Source organism: Papaver somniferum, chromosome 8 (assembly GCF_003573695.1).
Source record: "Papaver somniferum cultivar HN1 chromosome 8, ASM357369v1, whole genome shotgun sequence".
Classification (NCBI taxonomy): domain Eukaryota; kingdom Viridiplantae; phylum Streptophyta; class Magnoliopsida; order Ranunculales; family Papaveraceae; genus Papaver; species Papaver somniferum.
The window spans coordinates 124,767,854-124,775,957 of record NC_039365.1 but is presented as its reverse complement, the minus strand read 5'-3'; the positions used below and the strand labels follow the sequence as shown (position 1 = coordinate 124,775,957).

Genomic DNA, 8,104 nt, shown 5'->3' with positions numbered 1-8,104 from the left:
AACTCCGCGCCAAAGGCATGCCAACCATGCCAGACGCACCACCGTGCCAATGGCATGCCATGCCAGCCACTTCTCCCGCCAAAGGCATGCCAACCATGCCAACCACACACCGTGCCAATGACATGCCATGCCAGCCATATCTCCGCGCCAAAGGCATGCCAATCATGCCAGTCGCACCACCGTTCCAATGGCATGCCATTCCAGCCACATCTCTGCGCTAAAGGCATGCCAACCATGCCAGCCACAACTTCGCGCCAAAGGCATGCCAACCATGTCAGCCGTACCACCGTGACAACGACATGCCATGCCAGCCACATCTCCGCGCCAAAGGCATGCCAACCATGCCAGATGCACCACCGTGCCAATGACATGCCATGCCAGCCACATCTCCGCGCCAAAGGCATGCGAACCATGCCAACCGTACCGCCGTTCCAATGGCATGCCATGCCAGCTACATCTCCACGCCAAAGGCATGCCAACCATGCCAGCCGCAACACCGTGCCAATGGCACGCCATGCCAGCCACATCTCTGCGCCAAAGGCATGCCAACCATGCAAGCCGCACCACTGTGCCAATGGCATGCCATGCCAGCCACATCACCGCGCCAAAGGCATACCAACCATGCCAGCCGCACCATAGTGCCAATGGCATGCCATGCCAGCCATACCTCCGCACCAAAGCCATGCTGGCCATGCCTCCATGCCACTGGCTACTAACCGAAGGGTTGCAACAACCAACGGCCCATCCTTCCTTCTGAGATGCAAATCTCAGCCGTCCAAGTTCGCCATCAAACGCGTGGCAACTTTTGGCCCAATGCCAAGACCTAATTTTGGCGGCGCCTAAACTATGCCCTAATTTTTGCAGCGCCTAAAACTTTGCCAAAATCCTAGCTTGGCCGCGCCTAAACCATGCCAAAGCCATGCCGGCTATGCCTCCATGCCGCTAGCTGCCAAACGAAGGGTTGTAACAATCAACGGCCACCCTTCCTTCTGAGATGCAAATCTCAGCCGTCCAAGTTCGCCACCAAACGCGTGGCAAATTTTGGCTCAATGCCAAGCCCTAATTTTGGCCTCGCCTAAACCATGCCAAAGACATGCCAGCCATGCCTCCATGCCGCAGGCTGCCAAACTGAGGGTTGCAACAATCAACGGCTACCCCTCCTTGTGAGACGCAAATCTCAGCTGTACAAGCTTGCCACCAAAACAAACGATTTGTGGAAACCTCTTGGCTGCGATACCAAAGTTCCACGGTTTGTGCCAAACCATAATTTGGGACGCGCCAAGAGCATGCACGAGCCGTGCTGGCCATGCCTCCATGCCGCTGGCCGCCAAATGGAGGGTTGCAACAATCAATGGCCACCCCTCCTTCTGAGATGCAAATCTCAGTCGTACAAGCTTTCCACCAAACGACTTTGGCAATCTCTTGGATACGCTACCAACTCTTTGGCCAAGGAACACACTTAGCTATGTCAATTCTTTGTTCACGGCACCAAACCCTAATCAGCCACGCCAAGAGCATGCGCAAGCCATGACAACACCATGGCCACGCCATTGGCTACCAAACGGAAGGTAACCACAATCAACGGCTAACCTTCCTCTGATCAAGATGCAAAATCTCGGCCGTCGAAGGTCACCACGGAACCAGCAAGCCTCTCAATCTTAACTTTCCAAACAATAGCAACATGCTACACGTTTTCAACGAAAACACTCGAGACATCAAAACATGTCACAAAACTGGGGGATGCTCATCAGGGTATTGGTTTGGCGGTTTACTGCGTGAGGCGTACACTACGCCGGTTACAAGAAAGTGTCATAAGAGTGAGGCGGTTAGTAAATACAGGAAGTAATGGTGAAACGTTTCCTTCATTATGGAAACATCAATTCCAGGCGTTACCCGTTACCGCTTTGTTCCATTTACTCAATCGTTTCCATTTCTTACGAGATCAAGGTACGTTTTCTTGCGACTTGTATAAATAGGGCTCACCTATTTCTACCAAAGAACAAGTTTTTGGGGTTAGGAGAATACAACACTCAGAAATCGCTTGTTAGATTTCCCATCTGTTAGCTTTCCACTTTCTGATACAAGTCGTCAAACAACTAATCTTCCCGAATCAACTATTCTGGTCTCAACACTCTCTTCGCTTCCCTCCCTAGATCAACCCTTCTCCTTCACTTTTTGACCGAAACAAGTCTGGAACGGCCATTTCTTGGTTTAGGCCGGATTTGTATAGATTGATATCTCGAATCAAAGTACTCCCTTGCAGTACATTGTTTAGGGTTTAGACTCGTTTCTCACCCACACACTCAAAATTACCAGAATCAGCAGAAACTGTTTTCACCCTCAAACAGTTGGTTTCAATACTAACAAAAAAGTAGCTACATAACGTGTTATGCAACCATTCTCTGGACTGCATAAAAAGTTATGCAGCTATTATTTTAGGTGCATGACAAGTTATGAAGCCCATTTTTTTTTTTTTGGTTTCAATACTAACAAAAATGTTGCTGCATAACATGTTACGCTACCATTTTCGGGACTGCATAACATATTATGCAACAAATTTTGTAGATGCATAACATGTTAAGACGGCTAATATTGAAAAACCATAATCCTTTTGGGAACATAATAATCCAGTGTTAAGTGTAAGTTCAATGAAAAACCAATTACTATTAGTTTAGAATACTTAGCAAGATACTGGACATATCAAGAACTTCAACTACTACATCATTTCCATAAAACGTAAACACCTTAAATAATCCCCAACATCATTAGTTCTTCCCATTGCCACTTGCCATAATCCCCAACATCATTAGTTCTTCCCATTGCCACTTTCCACAATTTCATCCCAGTCCTCCATTCCAAGCTTTAGCAGCGATCGAACACTCTATCAAGTAATCAAAAGCTTAATCAAATAGACAGTACTACTATCCAAGTACAACAATTGATTATGTTAATTTAATTCATAGATCAATAGCTTAGTGAACCTTTGAAAGGCTAATATCATTGTAAAAGAATGAAGTAGATTTTGGTATACATTGCTAGCTTCCATTGAATTAAACAAATCATTTTTCTAACTAAAACGTTCAAATTTCATTATCTAATTTGGCAATAAACATCAAATGATTCAAATATCAAATTAACCAAAAAAATAAATAAAATGAAAATGAAAACATACCATAAACATTGTTAGAGATCTCATGAAGTCCATCTGGTGGTTTTCGGTAGACAGACTTCTGAAATAACGCCATATCCGCAATCTTGATGGACTATCGAAATTCACAAGGCTTAAAACAAAAACGACGGCGAAGACTTAGATAAAGTGTTAGGCACCATAACACGTTTAGCAGTACCCTTAACCCAACCGAGAAATGGATAAAAATAGCATAGATATTGGAGTTCTTCATCTCCAACAGACCACCGACCTTCTTTCTTCCTTCGTCTGGATCTAAGCGTAACCGTAACACCAAGTAATGCAATCCACTCAATTACAATCCAAAATTTCACATATGAGATTCTAATTAATCCATGACCTTCATTAATTTTCGTCTATCTTTTAAATACCCATCTCCACCTTTCTCAAATCCAGATCTAAAAACACCGATCTCCACCAAATCTTAATTATATCCATCTCCTTTTCCCTGTAACACCACGAGAAATCGAAATAACTTTGAATCTTCTTGAAAAATCTTCTCAATTAGCGAAATCAATATTGTGAACACGTAAATCACGTAGGCATCTATATGTTCACAAACAATATTCAAACTCTAGGTACCAACTCGTGCTGATAATACAATGGCATTGATTCCTTGGCTCAAAACCTTCGGGTTTATCATAGCCTCATCTAAGAATACTGCGAGTGGCGTTTACGCAAGGGGAGATAAAGAAAACGAAGCATAAAAGTAAAACTCATGAAGCGTTAGACAAAAATAAAGTGCTGAAGTGTAAATGAGACCGGGATTTACGTGGTTCAGCACTAAGGCCTACATCCACGGGGTTGTTGTTTCACTATGTACTTGATGGTTACAAAGATAGTCGAGTGACTTTGTAGTTTACATTGGTCTATCTATTGTAAAGGACTAACTTACACTTACAATCTTTTCTCTCTCTCCTTCCCCCCTTTTTCCCTCCCTTTACTCTTGGTGGAGAGGGGGTATTTATAGGGTTAGAGTGTGGGACCCATCTCTGAAGGCCGTTGGAACCTTATCTTCTTGTGTTTTGTGTCCATCACGCAGAGGTCTTCGTTTGTAACTTCATCACGCAGAGTCATCCTCGTTCGTTCCACGGGTTGATCGACACGTATGCTGCTCAGAGTGTTTAATGCGGGTAGTTGAGGCGCCTGCTCGTGTCAGGCAAGTGTTCTCTGCCTCTGTCACGTCTATGTAAGTACATCTTCTCTCCATCGTTGATCTTGGCTTCTTTTGGGGATGAGATAAAGTAACTCTTTGGGAGTTATTTGGTGCTCCGCAGTACAGCGTGTTACCGGAACATCCTTTAACTTCTGCCCTTAGATTTGCTCGGGCAACGATCCAACGTCGGCGGGATGGGCATCTTGGTTGTGGGCACATGTCATCATGCTTTGATGACTTTGTCCGCATGCTCTCCACGTATGTTCCTATATACACGTGTTTGATGATGAAATATGTGCACACAATTTTCCCCTTTTCTTCGGGCTTGAGTGTTTAGCGGGAGCATTGAAGAAAATAGTCGTTACATATTCTTCCTCTCTCCTAATAACTTCTCCTAGATACTTGGGAATGTTTCTTTATTCGTGCATTAATTGCTCATTTAATGGGCACGTTTCCCATTCCTCTCTTAACTTCCTCCTCTTTCTTTCGATTATATTAAGGAAGAGAGAAAAATTAATTTCATTCTCTCCGTCTTCATTCCTTGCTCTTCATTCCTTGTTCTTCAGCCCTTAAATTCTCTGTCAGTCTTCATTTAAATTCTATGTCAGTCTTCATTCTTCAGTCCTTAAATTCTCTCCGCCTTAGCATTAATCACACTTGCCTCCTCTTTATTTCTGATTTGTTCTTTCTGCTGCTGTTTTTGCTGGTATGTTTTTTCTTTTCTTTGTTTCCACTGTTTTACGCTATGTTGATTTGTAAATTTTCTGCTACTGTTGTCCCTTGTTTGTGATGAAGAACTTATTTTAATGCTTGCATGCTAGTTTGCCCCTGTTCTTCGTCTTAAATCAAGGAGGCCATTGTTTTGCTTGAGCCTTTCAGGGTAGTGATTTAGGGAGTTTAGAGCATGTATGCTAATTTTAGGGTTTCTGCGTTATCGTGTGTGGATTGATATTTATGTGGATTTTTTGATCTTATGATGTCCTTGTGTTTGTTTTTGACTTGTTTATGATTAATCTTTTCGCAGCCATGTCTGACCGTCCGCGGCTTCCTTATCAGACTCCTGGTTCTGGTCTATCGAGATCTCCTCCGCGTAGAGAGTCTCAAGATGATGTTCGTAGAAATCGAGTTTCTTCTGGGGCGAAGGCCTCATCTTCTAGGGAAGAGGTTCCTTCGACAAATCCTTCTGGGTCTCGAAGAGTTGTCGATCGCGCGGTGTCTCATCCTCGTGATGATGTTAGGAGTACGCAGCCACCGACTCGTGCTGTCGCCTTTGATGTTCCTCCTCTACGTTCTGTAGAGCCCGAGCGTCATCTGCCGCCCCCTCCTATAAGTTCTTTTAAAGGGAAGAATACCAAAGGTGGTGTTCCGAGGGCTGAGTCTTCAAAAAATCCTTCTTTGAAGAGAAAGGCTTCCGAGGCTTTCATTGGTTCATCAGGTCCCGCCGAGGAGGATGAGGCTGCCCCATTGATACGCAGCGTTTCGATCAGCAAGAAAAAAAGTAACGTTCAAGCATATTGATCTCGAAATATTCAAGGAAAAGCATGAGCTTCAAGCCTTCGAGGTTCATTTCTATGCCCCTGAGGATGATATTACTTATGAGCTTATCTCAAGGTATGAGTTCGATGAATTTCATTTGTTGACTACGGTTGGAGCGTTCGAAGCTGGTCTTATGCTGCCGTTATACAAGTCAGGTGATTCCTTCTACTATGATGTGCTTGCTATTCGTGAAGGCTCTTCCACCAATACTCACAGCCGTTCTGTATCGCAACTATCGGGGAATTATCTCCGTGCACTGAGGGAGTGCTATCTGCGGAGTAAGGGAGAGACGACGATGACTTGTTATGTTCCCAATCCCGCGGAGAAGGAATGGTATACTCCTGAGAATTTCAATAACTCCTTCGGTGATTACGTCAATAGTAGGAACCGTAAGACGTGGAGTGTTAGCCTTCGGAATCTTGCTGCTCCTCGGGGTGAAACTCGTCTGTTAAATGAGTTCAGCGATGCCAAGCTGAAGTATGTTCCCGACACAGAAGGGTCTAGTCAGCGGAAACTTTTTCCGGCACGCGAGAGGATCAAGCGCGACCATGACTACGAGTGGCACGCTACCGTTATCGAAGTTTTTGGTCCTTGGGCGTACGGTTGGATTCCCGGTCCACGCGGTTGGCGTCCTACTGAGAGTAGCATGCCAAGTGAATCTCCTCCTGCTCGTTATGGAGATTTCTGTCCCTGGCGTTTAAACTTCTCAGGTATGAATTTTCCTTATGCCCTTGACGTCGTTGAGGGAGACGAGGAGGAAGGTTCTGGTGCTATACTTCCACCGAGGAGTGCCTCGACTGCCCAGATATGCGGTTTCTAGCTGCGCTTTTCCTTCTTTAGAAATTCAACTGTTCGGGGAAAAATAACTCTTTTTGTGGTGTTGGTTCAGGTGTCGAAGAAGAAAAAGATTAAGTCGAAGCAGTCTTCTACCATTGTGATGGGTGAGGCTGAGGCTCATGAAGAAGTTACCAGTCCGGTGAACGAAGAGTTTGCTGAGGATGAGGAGATTACAGATGGGGAGGAACGTACTGATACTTCCCCTCTCAATGTCGAAGAAGAGGTCCGTGCGGGTCATGATGGTGATGAAGGGATAAACAACGCCGTGGTAGCTGATGGCGGTGTTAATGGTGATATTTCTGTCCCTGCTGGTGATGCCGCGGATACTCTCCCCACCCTTTCTCAAGAGTTTTATTTTGACCGGATGTATTCCACAGGGGAGTTCTTCGACGATGCCCTCGATTTTCCTGAGGACTTCTCTCTACTTTCCCCCAATGACGATTGGGATGTGCTCGGGGTTGCTGATAACGAAGACGCTGCTGTTCAGGATGGTGGCGAGGAGGAGCATGGTGCGCATGTTGGTGCCGACATTTGTGATGAAGGGGCCGTATCAGAAAAGGGGAAGTCGGTGATTGGTTCGCCTGCCGCGGATCTTCCTCATTCGCCGACATCTGAGGGTGAGGACGCCATAATGGATTGGCTCAAGAAAAAGGATCTGCTATTTGTCCCTCATCCCGCCCCGGTTATTACTGGTGAAAAGGATTCTGATGCGTATACCCGTCGTATGATGGAAATGTCTTCCAAGGCGCGGGTATCTGAGGCCTGGGGAAGAAATTTGAGTATTCCCGAAGATACCCTTGTGTCTGAGCCTCCTTCTTATGTTGCGGATATGATGGCCATAACCGACGGGTATAAATATGGCTTTCCTCAGAAGCGTGTCTTGGAGGTAAATTTTCGTACATATTTCTTTGTGACGATCGAATTCTTCGGTAAAATAATGTTTGTCATCTTGATGTGTAGATGATGAGGAGTGAGCATTGTAACCACGTGCTGTATCAGTTCTTCAAAGCGAAATCTCTGAAGCTCGAGGCTAAGCTTCGTCACAGAGAAAAGGAATTATCTGCGGCTGAGGTGGAAATTGAAGAGATGAAGAAAAACCTCAAAGAGAAAGAAAAGCTGGGTGAAGCGGAGGCTGGTCTTCGTTCAGAGCTTGCAGTCGTTCGCGCCGAGTTAGAAAAAACTCGCGGCCAAGTTTCAGCTTTCACAGGTTTGGCTCTTTTTCCTCTTTTTCCCTCGCAATCTGTCATAATTCCTTCATTACTTAGGGTGTTCTGTCTGAGTCTCCCCACGCTATCTTCAGTGGGTGGCATCCCCGAGCTGATATGGCTCCGCAATGAAAGGGCACGGCAGAAATCTCGTATCAAAGAGCTTGTTGAGAAAATTAAAAG

General features: G+C 45.3%; 1 long non-coding RNA gene across 1 annotated transcript; it reads right to left on the bottom strand.

The window, feature by feature from the left end:
* Positions 1-2,651: 2,651 nt before the first annotated feature.
* Positions 2,652-3,672, bottom strand: LOC113302863. Its single transcript, XR_003337150.1, has 2 exons — positions 3,173-3,672; positions 2,652-2,881 (listed from the first exon to the last, which is right to left on the bottom strand). It is a non-coding gene; the product is annotated as an uncharacterized LOC113302863 (long non-coding RNA).
* Between the last annotated feature and the right edge of the window lie 4,432 nt (positions 3,673-8,104).